This window comes from Panthera tigris, chromosome B1 (genome assembly GCF_018350195.1).
Source record: "Panthera tigris isolate Pti1 chromosome B1, P.tigris_Pti1_mat1.1, whole genome shotgun sequence".
Taxonomy (NCBI): Eukaryota; Metazoa; Chordata; class Mammalia; order Carnivora; family Felidae; genus Panthera; species Panthera tigris.
The window spans coordinates 87,027,228-87,041,898 of record NC_056663.1 but is presented as its reverse complement, the minus strand read 5'-3'; the positions used below and the strand labels follow the sequence as shown (position 1 = coordinate 87,041,898).

General features: G+C 37.2%; 1 long non-coding RNA gene across 1 annotated transcript in view; it reads left to right on the top strand.

Annotated features, from left to right (window-relative positions):
- The window catches only part of LOC122237953, a 34,199-nt gene extending 20,275 nt beyond the window's left edge, over positions 1 to 13,924 (top strand). The window contains exon 3 of the long non-coding RNA XR_006216765.1: positions 13,785 to 13,924. This is a non-coding gene — a long non-coding RNA (uncharacterized LOC122237953). The remainder of the gene's footprint in view (positions 1 to 13,784) is intronic.
- Positions 13,925 to 14,671: the final 747 nt, after the last annotated feature.

Below are 14,671 nucleotides of genomic sequence, written 5' to 3'. Positions count from 1 at the left end.
TGGATGTTTATAGAAAATTTATTCCTAATTGTCCAAACTAGGAAGCAACCAAGATGTCCCTCAGTCAGTGAATGGATAAACCGTGGTATATCCAGAAAATGGAGTACTATTCAGCACCAAAAAGAAATGAGCTATCAAGCCATGAAAAGACATGGTGGAATCCTAAATGCAAACTACTAGTAAGTAAGTAAAAGAAGTCTATTTGAAAAGTCTACATGCTATATGATTCTAACTATATGACACTCTGGAAAAGACAAAACTGTGGAGAAAACAAAAAGATCAATGTTGCCAGGGCAGGAGGGAGAGATAAACAGGTAACAGAGGACTTTTAGGACTGTAAAAATACTCTGTGTGATATAATAATAATGGATATGCCATTATACATTTGTCCAAATCCATTAAATATACATCACCAAGAATGAATCCTAAATAAACTATGTACTTGGGGTGATTATGTGTCAATGTGGGTTCTTTCTTGCTAAAAATGTACCATTCTGGTGAGTGATGTCAATAATGGGGGACACTATGCATGTGTGGGGGCAGAGGGTGCATGGGAAATCTCTATATCTTCCTCTCAATTTTACTGTAATCTAAAACTGTTTAAAATTTGAAGTATTTAATAAACAACATAAATATGACAAATCTACTCATTTTGGTATGTGGTTAACAAACTCACTACATATTTTGAACTTTCTTTATTAAATATCAAGTTTTAGTATTTACCAAATATCTGGAACTAAAACTCACTAGTTTAGGATGCCTGGGTGGCTCAGTTGGTTAAGGATCTGACTTCGGCTCAGGTCATGATCTTGCGGTTTGTGGGTTCGAGCCCCACATCGGGCTCTGTACTGACAGCTTGGAGCCTGGAGCCTGCTTCAGATTCTGTGTCTCCCTCTGTCTCTGCCCCTGACTCCTCATGCTCTGTCTGTCTCTCAGCAATAAAATACGCATTAAAAAATTTTTTTTTCTAACTCATTAGTTTTTAGTTTTAAATGAAATGACTGATAAATTACATTTAAATATGTAATACTAATGAAGAAGGCATGCAGGGGAGTACCTTACTAACCCTATTCTCTTAATTTATCGTTCTAATTAGAACATCACATCTCATCACTTTTTACACCAACCACTAATTTTTCAAATGCTGTTCATAGGGAAGTCTGAATGATACCCAGCACCAGCACATGTTGAAAAAGCTAAGATTGACTAGGTAATTTTAAGTCACTGGGGAAAAGACAGGGAGATTGTTCCAAGGCAACAAAATTAGAAAATTCATTGACACAAAACTCAATGTTCCTGAACTGAAACTCTAACACAGACTAACTAGACTCCAACAGGGAAGATATGGATTAAAGGCATGAGGCTTTCTTTTTGGAACCAAAACAGTCAGTTGATTCAGTCAATGAAGGGGTGGGAAAAGCCAATTGTATCATTTATTGATCTGGAACAGAGTTAAGTCAATCAAAACAATCAATCCTGTTAGTCCACACACTGAGGGGAAAAGCAGAGTTAATTACCAGGGACTCTATATTAAAAACAAAACAAACTTTTGTTCTATTATGGATAGCTGACGTATGCAAGTATTTTTCATGATTTATTCTAAAATATGCATTAGTTTGGGGCGCCTGGGTGGCTCGGTCGGTTAAGCGTCCGACTTAGGCTCAGGTCATGATCTCACTGCCCGTGAGTTTGAGCCCCGCGTCGGGCTCTGGGCTGACAGCTCAGAGCCTGGAGCCTGTTTCAGATTCTGTGTCTCCCTCTCTCTCTGCCCCTCCCCTGTTCATGCTCTGTCTCTCTCTGTCTCAAAAATAAATAAACGTTGAAAAAAAAATTTTTTTTAAATAAAATATGCATTAGTTCACTTAGAATAAAGAGATGCCATTAAAACTACTAGTGAACAACTCTTACTTTCATCTAAATGAACCATATGGGGTTTATCCCCTCTCTTTTATACATAAACACAAACACAAATACACACATACTAGTCAAATATGTCAGCCTGAGGAAAAATTAATTGCTCAAATCGATTTTGCAAATTGAACAAATTCTTATCCGATGTTTCCACTAGTAACCCTTAACCTCCTTTTAAGGCTCACAGTCCACTTTCAGAATCTGATGACACTCTTCTTAGAAAAAATATGACACATACACACACTCTCAAATGCACAAAATTGCATGTCAATTTCAGGGATTTCACAGATTCTGATTCATTTACTCTGGGTTAAGAACCCCTGTGTCATGTACCTGGAACTGAGCTAGACACTGAAGTCCTGAACAAGCAAGACAGGTCCCCATGTTTGAAGACATGAAACAAAATTATATGATCAGGGGAAATAAAGCTTGATTACCCTGGAACAGAATGCGAAGTCAGAAGACAAATGGTGGGCAGGAGTCAGGGCACATATAAAGGACATGAAGGCCACACGTGTCATGTTAATGAATTTAGACAAGATTCTCTAGCCTAGTGTTTCTTGGTGTGATCCAATAACATTTACAGACAATCGCCGGAGTGATTTGTCAAAATCTTTAGGGAGGGGCCCAGGAAGATGCATTTATTCAATGTATGCTGATGCATATTAACTTTTACAACCATTGCTTTGGGCTGAGGGAGGAGACATGGTTAGTGAGAAGGTAATGTCAGCACAAAAGGTTCTAAGGAGGGCTGGAGATGATGACAAGATTTTCATTTTAGATAGAACAACCTGCAGGCTGCAGAGGATAGGTTTAATGATGCCAGATTAAAGGGTGGAGACTAGGCTCAAGGTTACCATTGTAGTCAGCCTGGGAAGAGATGCTGTAACATAAAGCAGGAGTTGTGAAGACTACAGAGACATGGACGAGTCTCAGGCAGTAAAAATTATCAGGCTATACCATGGAGAAGTAGAGAGAGGGAATCAATGACCACTCAATGTTTTTGGCTTGGGGCACTAACTAGATGGCATAATTGCCACTAGGATAGGACACTTGTATGAAGAGAAGATTTATGATGAAAAAATAGAGCTGGGATTTGGATTTTGAGATGCTTAGAGAAAATCTAAGTGGAGAAACACACAGATTTGGACTTTAGTGGAGGCATCGATGCATACATAACTGCAGATACTTTTCTCAGTAAGTCTTTTCTCCTGGAATGATTCCCTCTGAGGAAGACACCACCTCTCTGGGCAGCAGACGGCAGGCATTCCAGGAACCCAGTGGGGGAGATGGTGGGGTATCTCATCAGTCGCTTCATCCTCCTGTGTTCAGGCCAGATCTTACTCCATGTTCTACGTTGCCTGGGTCCCGAAGTCCAAAGCCACTTTGGCTCAGCTGTCCTGTGGCTCCTCCAAGCCTTCCTGGGACTCAGCTTTCTTTTTGTCACCATTCTCTATGCCAGTATTGTCTTCCTCATCTTTGGCAACTCAGTTTCTACTGCCCTGCCACCTGTCGATCCCCAAAATAGTATGGTTTGGGTTCCAGGTATCTCCTAGTTTCATAGAGAAAAGTGTTTGTGTCTTTCTGTTCCTTCCTCCTTGTTATTTGGGAAGTGGTTTCTGAAAGGAAGGATGGAGGGGGGCAGAAAAATCTTTGTCATTCTAAATTTAATTGCAATTGTCTTTAACATAACATGGACATTTATTTCATTAGTATTCCATTAGTAATATAACATACATATTTACTTCATTGACTCAACAATCCTATTTCTAAGAATCTATCCCAAAGAAATTCTCATTTTAAGGACATAATAATGCATGTACACTGATGCATGTTTTTCCCATCAAGGGGAAAAAAGAAGCAATCATAACAATCACCAAAAAGGGAGTGGTTAAGTAAATTATGGAACATTCATACAATGTAATATTATATACCAGGTAAAAAAAAGAAAAAAAAGAGGTAAACCTAAACATTAAAACTAAGGAAACCATATTTTGTGAAAACGTTCCTGCCTGCAACTTATCACCTAAAGAATAATTATTAATGTCTCAACTAATAAAAAACTCAGAGGGAAAGAAGTGACACCTTATGCCCCGTAGTACCAGTTAAACAAGTAAAACAAGAAAAAGTATTAAGCATTAGTGACAGTTGAATAAGACCAAAAAGCTATAAAATATGATCATATTGGAAAAAAGCAAAAATAATGTTTTCAGAATTGGGCTATGAAGACAGAATTAAATCAAGAGAAAGTCTAAATTAATACTGCACCTGGAGATATTGCCCTATCAGATAGCAAAACATACTAAAATATTCTACTAATTAATATAGTATAGTATCATGCAGAAATACAAAACAAGCCAATAGAATAGAATATGGTTTGGAAGCACACTCACATATAATGAGGATCCTAGTTATAAAATTTATAATGAAGTTGATATTTCAAATTAGTGGGGAACATGAGCTATTCAATAATTGACATAGGAGAAAGTCATCTATTTGTAAGGGAACAAGTTAAGTTCCACAATGAGAGCTGCAGTATTGCACACGGCTTTTACAGATTGCAGATGGATTAAAGAATTAAATTTGTATGTGCATGTGTTAGAGGAAAATACAGGGGAATATTTATATAATTTCAGAATGTAAAAGGCTTCCCTAAGTAAACCATAAAACAAAAAAAGAAAAATCATTTTTCCTTAGAGAAAAACTGACAATTTAGAGCTTGTTAAAATTAAAAGCGTTTTCATTTTGTTGATTGTTTCCTTTGCTATACAAAAGCTTTTTAGTTTGATATAGTCCCATGTGTCTATTTTCACTTTGTTGCCTGTCCTTTGGTTCATGTCCAAGAAATCATTGCCAAGACCAATGTCAAGAAACTTTTCTCTGACCTTTTCCTTTAGAAGTTTTACAGTTTCAGATCTTACATTTAAGTCTCTAATCCTTTTTGAGTTAATTTTTGTGTATGGTGTCAGAGAAGGGTCCTATTTCATTCTTTTGCATGTGTATATCCAATTTTCTCACCACAATTTATTGAAGGGACTGTCAATAGTATCACTTCATCATTGTGTATTCTTGGTATCTTTATCAAACATCAAATATACACGTGTGGGTTTCGGAGGGGTGCATCTATTCTGTTCCAGGGGTCTATACATCTTTTTATGCTAGTACCATATTGTTTCGATTACTGTAGTTTTGTAATATACTTTGAAATCAGAAAGTATGATGCCTCAGGCTTTGTTCTTCTTACTAAAAATAGCTTTGGCTATATAGAATCTTTTATGGTTTCATATGAATTCTAGGATTTTTTTTCTGTTTCTATAAAAAATGCATTGAGATTTTGATAGGGATTGCATGAATATGTAGATCACTTTGGGTAATATGAACATTTGAATAATATTAATTCTTCCAATCCATGAACATGGAATATCTTTCCATGATGATCTGCTTTAATCTCTTTAGCCAGTTTATCGTTTTTAATGGGCAAGATTTTCACCTCTTTGGTTAAGTTTATTCCAAAGTAATTTAATGTTTATACCATTGTAAATGGGATTGTTGTCTTAATTTCCTTTTTTGGATAGTTCACTATAGGTATGTAGAAATGCAAGTAAAAAGCTTCTGCACAACAAAGGAAGCAATCAACAAAATGAAAAGGCAACTATGCAATGTGAAATATACCTGTAAGCCATGTTAGTATTCCAAAATATATAAGGAACTCTTAAGAATCAATTTGGTAAAATTGGTAAAAAACCAAATAACCTAATTTAAAAATGGGCAAAAGACCTGAATAGATATTTTTCCAAAGAAGACATACAAATGGTCAACAGGTACATAAAAAAACTAACATATCACTGATCATCAGGGAAATGCAGATCAAAACCACCATGAGATATCACCTCACATTTGTTAGAATGGATGTATTTTTTAAAAGTGTTCACAAAGTTTGGGAAAAAGGGAACCCTACTGCACTGTTGGTGGGAATGTAAATTTGTTCAGGCACTATGGAAAACAGTATGAAGTTTCCTCAAAAAAATTAAAAACAGAACTACCATATGATCCAGCAGTCCCACGTTTGGTTATATAGATATATATCCAAAGGAATTGAAATCAAGGTCCTGAAGAGGTATCTGCTTCCATGTTCATTGCAGCGTTGTTCACAACAGCCGAGGTATGGAGGAATCTAAATGTCCATCAATTAATGAATAGTGGTATACCCATACAATGGAACATTATTCAGCCTTAAGAAAAAAGAAGAAAGTGCTGCCATTTGCAACAAAAGAGATGAACCTAAAGGACACTATGCTAATGTGAAATAAGCCAGATACAGAAGGATAAATACTACATGATACCATGATATGATGAATAGAAAATAGTCAAACTCACTGAAGCAGAGAGTGGAATGGTAGCTGCCAGGGGCTGAGAGCAAAGGGAAACGGGAAGTTACTAATCGAAGGGTACAAAATTTCAGTTATGCAAGATGAAAAAATCCTAGAGATCAACTGTACAGTGTTCCTATAGTCAACAGCACCACATTATATACTTAAAAAGTTGCCAAGAGAATAACTCTTATATTGTGTGCTTATCACTAATAATAGTAATAATAAGGAAGACAGGCAAAAACTTTTGGAGGTGATAGATATGTTTATGGCATGGACTGTGGTGATGGTTTCACAGGTATATACTTATCTCCCAACTCATCAAGTTGTATACATTAAATAGATACAGCTTTTTGTATATCAATCATATCTCATCAAAAGTGAGATTCAAAGGTATTTAAAACTTTTTTTAAATATCTTTACAACAAAAGTCTCCAAAAACAAAGTTGGATATAAACGGCGGATGGGGAGAAAACATCCAGAACATATTTTATAAAAGCTTAATGTCTACCATATATAAAAATTATTTGCCCATCAGTTAAGAAAAGTCAAACAACCCAATAGAAATTAAACAAAGCAAATAAAGACACAATTCCCAGAAGAACCAAAACTGGCCAATAAACTTATGAAAAGACACCACCTCACTGGTGATCAGGGAACTATGAAGTTTTAAAATAGAAAATTTATTTAAGGTCAGAACACTTAACATGAGATCTTCCCTCTTTACAAATTTTTAGGTACACAATACAACATCATTAACAGACACAATGTTGTACAGCAGATCTAGAACTTAGTCATCTTGTGTAGCTGAAATATTATACCCACTGAAAAGCAATGCTCCATTTCTTAATTCCTCATCTCGTATTGGCAACAGTTACAAAGACATCTTAAATGGGGGTGAGGAAGGCAAGTCCTTTTACACCTCTGGGAAGAGTATAAATTAATGAAATCTTTTAGGAAGGCAATTTCAGGGATGAAATTCAAGGCATTTAACATCTAATGTGGCACAGGCCTTGACTCATCAAACCACATGCCAGGTATAACCAATTGATAATGTCCTGGCAACAGTCTTCCCAATACATACCAGCTGAATATCAACCCCACGAGGATTTACCTAGCCTTAAAGTATACACGCCCTTTGATGTAACATTTCCATTTCTAGGAATCTATTCCAAAGACATTCTCCTTTAAATTCACAAAGATATATGTACACTGATGTTTATTTCATCATTCTTTCAAACAGCTTTAAAAAAATAGAAGCAATCTTAATGATCACCAAAAATGGAGTGGTTAAATAAATTATGGCACATTCATGCCATGAAATATTATATGGCCATTAAGAAGAATGAAATGAACCTAAATGGACCAATATAGAAAAATATAGCAATATATTTAAGGGGGGGGGGGAGTCACAAGTCACAAAATAATTTATATATTTAATCCCCTGTATTTTAAAAATATGTAGGTATTTGTAGGCATAAGTATGCATATAGCATGGTGTGTATGAATACATTCTAAGGCACAGAGAAGAAGATGCAAGGATGTGTAACACTAATTATAGGACAGAATATAGAAAAGAAGGATAGAAGGCAGAAGAGAGGCAGAGCATTTTCTTGTATACTCAGCATTGTTTGAATCATCTACAATGAGAATACATATTTTTTAAGATATAAAAACATATATAGAAAGCCCTCAAAATATTAGACACAGTCTTCAAAATTACAGCATGACTGAAATGCACATTCACCTTTAGAAATGAAAGTCAATGTCACTTTTCAACATATAACCTAAAATGTTCAAAGCGTATAGAATAAGCCACATCTCAAGGGCAGCATTTTAAATAAAATTTACTGGACCATTTTTAAATTAGCTAATTTTTAGTTTTAAATATTTGACCTCTGGGTTTTATCCAATGTCCTTATACTCTTTTATATTACTAACTTTGTGTTTTTCTTTAAAGGGAATTCCTAGAAGCACTTAGGGAAAACAGGCTAGCTCACTTGTTAAACATGGAATAGTCTGAACCAAAAGCCCAAATGCATAATCGTCTCCATATTTTTTAGAGCAGAACATCATTTCCAATTGATATTCCTGTCCACAGTTATGGTATTTTATTTCATATTCTGTATCACTAACTCCACAAGGTGAATGGCCAGACTTCCAGTTATAAATGTCTAAGCCTAACTCTTTAAAGTCTATTATAGCAACTGGACAATCTGCCATAAACATGAAACTCGGTTTTTAAAATGTTAGTTAAACAGAATTTTAAAATAACTTAGACTTATCCAACAAAAGCCTGAATACAACCAGATCTTATCCCTTGAATTCAAGAATACAACCACGTAGAGGATTTTTTATTGGGCAGCCTTCATGAGTAAGGAAAAAGCCACCGAGGTGAGGGAGGGGTCTCTTCCCTGGGAAACCTAGAACTTACAAATCCTTGGGTGCTTTGTGAGGTCACACAAAATGACCAGGGGCTCCAGTGCTGGTATATTCTGAAGAGTTATAGCCTTCACTATCAAATCTGTTCTAATTCACAGTTGGTGCTAGAACATATTTTCCTGTTATGTTTATTAAGTTTCTGTCATTTTTAACATCACTTATTCACCAAATGAACACTTTTAAAAGAGTTTCGGCAAGGAGTAAAAGAACGGCAAGACTCTCATCTCAACTTTACATCATATTCTTTCATCATGCCTACAGAACAGAAGAGTAATTTGAATACATGGAGTATATTTTCCTTAGGTAATTAGATTGTGCTTTCAACTTGTCGGTTGTGTATTCTTCTTGCATTCCTTCAAGACAAATGACCCATTGCTCCCAAGGTGACAAGAATATTCAACGAATTTGGAAAAACCTAAGAAGTGATGGTTCAAGTCTAAATATGAGACAATCAAACCTCTGTTATCCTTGCAATGAGTTTGGCACATTGATTTTGCCTCTAGTTTTAATTGTGAATTTGGCTTTTTGGTGGATTTACTGCGTGAGATTACAGTTATTCAAATAAAGGAGCTCAAATGGTGTTAACGCAGACATCTTTATGCCCTTTAGGGAGTAACGTTTTCCCTGTTATTAAATGTGATGTGGCCCTACAAGGCAGAGCCCAATACTTCTCTCTTTCCCAAGCTGCTAACATCACAGAAAATTTCAATAATCAGATATTCCAAAACCAGAAATATTTACAATTTAGGTCAGATCTTTATTCTTCTGTTGTTCCATCCTAATCCTTAAGAGACTTTGTAGAGCATCTCGGCTCATCAAATCTTTTGAGAACAAAATGTACTTTTACCGAATGCCATAAAGAGGCCTTTTGTTTCCACCGCAATTTGAAACACGATGTTCCAGAAATCAAAACTGCATAACAGAGCAAATGTTCATACCGTCTCAGCTGTTTCAGGTTATTTCTTTCAAGAGGTCATGGCTTTAAATACTCACAGGCAAAAAGCAAGATGCGTATTCAGGTGACCAAATGGAGACGGACAAGGTATACAGAAAACAAGGCATGAACTGCCTACCTAACTCTGATTATTCAGAAGAGAGAATTAAGAAAAGGACATGCACACTGATACACTGCTAAATCAAGGATTATTACATTTCAGATCTAGTGTGGGTCTGACCACCGGAGGTCTGTATTTTGTCAGGTGTCTTGGCAACAAACCTGGCGGGTGGCTAGCAAATTCTGGAGAAGTGAAGACTTAGTTTTAACCCACATTCCTGATGTAGATAGCCAAATGTTGCATCACTGAGATTGTTCAGTCAGCCCTTGGAAGAGTTGGTCCCCCAATTCTTCTTCACCCAATCTTTCCAGGCTATTGCTCTTATATGGCATCAAAGCCAGTAAAAGCACATTTGAAAATGAAAAGTCTATCACATTCCACGCTTCTTTTGAAACATCAAAAAGCCACATAAAGAAGCGGTAGGACCAGAAAAAGCTGACAAGGAGCAGGACAGTGCCTGTTAGGACGGCAGGAATAGCTGGAGGTGAACCAACGTGAGGTCTATGAAAAGGCGAGTGAGAGAAAACCAGAAATTTGCTTCTGACAAGATGAAACAGCCCACAGCTGTGTCATGCTAATAAAAAGTTAATTTCAACTTTCAGACACTCTTCATGGTACTTTACAGTTCAATGGCACCAAGCTCATCCATTGCACTATATCACCTGTGGAGGCTGGGTCTGCTTACAAGCTTTTGGGATCCAAACAGAATTTGAGGAAACTATTTTCTTTCTGAAAGATGTACATGGGAATAAGAACATGTGTGATCAGGTTGGACAGCTACCCCAGAGTCCTTGCAAACCTGAGCTTTAGTCTTAAAATAAGTCCTGAACATCGACACGGGTGGATCAGGAGCTTTTCCTTAGCTATATAGTTCATGCCATCACTGTAAGAATCTGGGGATAAGCACAGTTTCATATGAAATAAAAAACATCTTAAGTTTCTTGATAAATCTGTGGTCACCCTCATGACCTACTTCTTTCAAGCTGAAATAGACAGCCTACAAAACTTTTTTAAAGGCATGTCACTAAGTTTCCTGCTATGTTATTTCCTGAAACCATAAATCCAAGCTGTTATGTATACATAGAAGCTGCCTCTAGTAATCTTGTACTTGGTGATGTTTAAGAAATACAAGTAGAAAACAAAAATCCAATAATTCTTCACATGCACATCTTCTCAGTGCTATTGTGCCCTGACTTCAGAAAAAGTCATAGTGACTATTTCACTTTATAAAGTAGGATAAGCTTGGTATATAGCTTACATAGAAGTGCTATCTATGTATTTGGAATTAAAAATCCTGATGAATCTCAACTTGGTCACTGATAGTTTTATCGTAAGCAAAATATTCAACTGTATCCCAAACTACAATCTTCTGAGATAATAAAGTCTGCTCTGCCCTGCTCACCTTACAAGGGTATTTTGTTCTGAATTTATATTTCTTTAATTATGAATAAGACTGAAGATTTTTCATGTGCTTAAAAAAGACATTTTTTTCCTCTGAACTTTTTCATATCCTTTGACTATTTTATAAGATCTGTTTATATTTTTCTTGTTGATATATAAGAACCCTGTAGGGGTGCCTGGGTGGCTTCGTCGGTTAAGTGACTGACTTTGGCTCAGGTCATGATCTCGCAGTTTGTGAGTTTTAGCCCCACATAGGGCTCTATGCTGACAGCTCAGAGCCTGCTTCAGATTCTGTGTCTCCTTCTCTCTCTGCCCCTCCCCTGCTTGCGCTCACTCTCTCTCACTCTCTCTCAAAAATAAATAAACGTTGAAAAAAAAGAACGCTGTATACACATTTTGAAGATACAGGCACATGCGCATTGCAGGTGTGGTAAAATTGGTATAAGCCTTTTTGGAACACAATTGCACATGTACAGATTTTTTAGTTTTGTCTTTCGCCTTTAATTACTGCATTTTTCCAAGCAAGTTTTAATATTTTGTAGCAAAATGTATCTCTATCACTCTTGTTTTTAAATGTCTACTTAGATTGTTTCTTACTTGAGAAGGTCTTACCCTAAGGTTACTTAATTTTTTTTTTCCATGATGCCTTATCAAATTTCTATAGTTTTGTATTTTCTATTTAAAGCATACAGATCCATTTCTCCCCTCAATAGCTAAAAAGTTTCTTAATACTGTTTAGTAAATAATCTACCTTTTTTCACTGATTTAAAATGCCACTTCTATCACACACTAGATTCCCTGAAGTATTTGGACCTACTTAAGATTCTATTCCGTTCCATTGATCTGCCTGTCTTTGCAGATATTTTAAATGTGAATACATTTATGGAGCTATAATTTAGCATATGTGGGTATATTTCCAGGCTTTAGTTATTTGTATTCTGCAGTATGTTTATTTGTCACTGTGTTCCTCTGGTTTGACTTCCTCAAGGGCAAAGATTATGGATTCTCCTCCCTCTGTAATTCCCTAAAATACTAGTCTCTGCCAAGTTTGACATTTTAGAAACTAGAATCAAGCCGTGTCTTTGGATAGAACCAAGGATGGTCTGAGGGGTTTGAGAAAATGAAGCCCCAGCTCAAAGCATTTGATCCCTAATTTCAACATAAAATTCTACAACAATTAATCCATTTTATTGAAGGGATTTTCTTGAAAAAATGCAAATATTTTTGCACACTACTGAGAATAAATTCATCATATCGTCCCCTTAGTCTAGGTTTTCATAAACACATAACAAGAACTCATATTCAGGGAGCCAAGCAATCTGGTAAGACTAGTACATATTTCCATCTCATTTAATATTACCAAAAAGCCTTGGAAATTGGTATCATTAATCTCACTTTACAAAGAGGAAGTAGGCTCAGAGAAGTAAGCTAAACTTGCCAAGTTAGTTAGTGGCAAAGCCTGGATTCAAACCCAAGCTTGGCTGGTTCCTAATATGTCTGAGTCAAAGCGGGGTTACTTGTTTCATATATAGTTCTAGAATGCTCCTCTGCTCTCCCATGTTTCCTCTCAGACACAGAGTTCCCCGAGCAAGGATGTGAAATAATTTCCACTTGTGCCAGCTCTTCAATGGCCGCCTTGAGCACTGAATGGAGAATAATTTCTAGCTACAACCATGCTCAGCAAGAAAGAGGACCGTGACAAATGACCGATGTCTGCCATGGAAACTGGAGGCAAGAGCGGCAGTGTGGGACACTGTATTTGCCACTATTGCCCAAAGCACAATGCTGGGGACCAAAGAAACGTTTTACCAACTTCACAGTTGTGTTTAGGAAAAACCCTAAAATCAGTCAACAAAATTTCACTCCCTAAATAAAGCCTCAGGAGCCAATGAGAAAAATAAATCTTGAGAAATAAAACAAATAGAAGAGAGTATTATATATGGTATCGAAAGTAGATCAGACCAGCAAGTTCCATGTGCTAAATGTTCAGCCTCATTTTGTAATGCTCAGCGTGGCTCCACCGGTCATAGGAAGGCCACTTGAACTTCTACCTTTGCTTCACCAAGGCCACTGCTTCAAACCAGTTTTGGCCAGCATAAGGGAGATCAGAAATTCTAGGCAGATGAGAAAAATGGCACAGCATCTAATTCACCTGATTTATAGCTCCATTCTCAAATACATATTAAACCAAGAAACGGAGCTCTGAATCAAGCTCTTCCCTGACTTAACAGTTCTAAGAGGTGGGCCCCTGGATGTATATGATAGTCAATAGACCCAAAACCAACATGTAGCCTCTCTGGACTAGTCACTGTGGGCATCCACCTCCCTCCCACCCTCTTTCTTTCCTTCAGAGATCTGCAATTCTATTTAGATATCCAGTTGTCTCCCCAACTTCATGTGGCTCGGGAAAGTTAGCCCCACCTGAGTCCCTAACAGTCCACATGCAATCCTATGCCCCCTGTCAGGGACTAGATCAGCAGCGAGCAGGCGACTGAGTTCAGAGTCCTAAGATACAGGCAGAGGTTTGCGCTAACCATCTGAGGAAGCTCTTCCTCGTTCCTCTGGGACAGCATCAGAGAACAGCTATTTCTTTTCTTCCAGCCAGAGTTCTGTGACGATTGGAGATCCAAAATTGTAGCAGTTGCCTCTCTACCAGCCATCACTGAGAGGAGGACAGAACCCAAAGAATCACAGAGAAATGAATCAGGACTCAGCCTTGACGATGACAATTAACTCTGAACTTGCAGTTACTGAGTCAATAAATGTGTTTAAATTGTATGCTGTTACTTGCCACCAAATGCTTCCCAGATAACCTCACTCACACACCTCCACCTCGAGTCTCTGAGGGAGTCACTCTCTAGATGCTAGACTAGGTCTCTTTGAAGCTATTTGCCTACCTGAAGGACAATGTAGGAGTTAAGAGTACAGATTTCAACTTTGACTCTGGCACTTATTTCCTGTGTGAACCTCAGGCAAGTTACTTAAATCCTCTATGCTCAGTTTCTTCATCTGTGAAGTGGGGACAACAGTCATATTCCATAGTTGTATAAGGACTATGAGAGAAATCACATAAAGTGCTTAGAACTAGGCCTGGCATATAATTACTGGCATTAATACATGAATTTCGTCAATGCCTACTGCCTGATCTCTCCCTCCCTAACAGCAGGACCCCAGCTGCACACTCCCTGTGCCTACTTGGATCACTACCTGTAATTTCCATCCCTGAATCCAATCCAAGGGTCTTTTTAACCACTGTACCCCAGTTATTCTGATTTTGGACTGAGCCTCTTTACATCCAACTATAGTCACTGGGACTTTTCCATCAGGAATCCCAGAAACAATACAGCTAATATAATCTTGTAACCTAAAGAAATACAAATCTACTGCTAGAAGGATTCTTATAGATATTAACCATGTTTTCCTGCCCCAGCACCTTCTTAAAGGCTTGTTCTTGTGGGTTAATGTGTACAGAACACTAAGTTACTAATTACT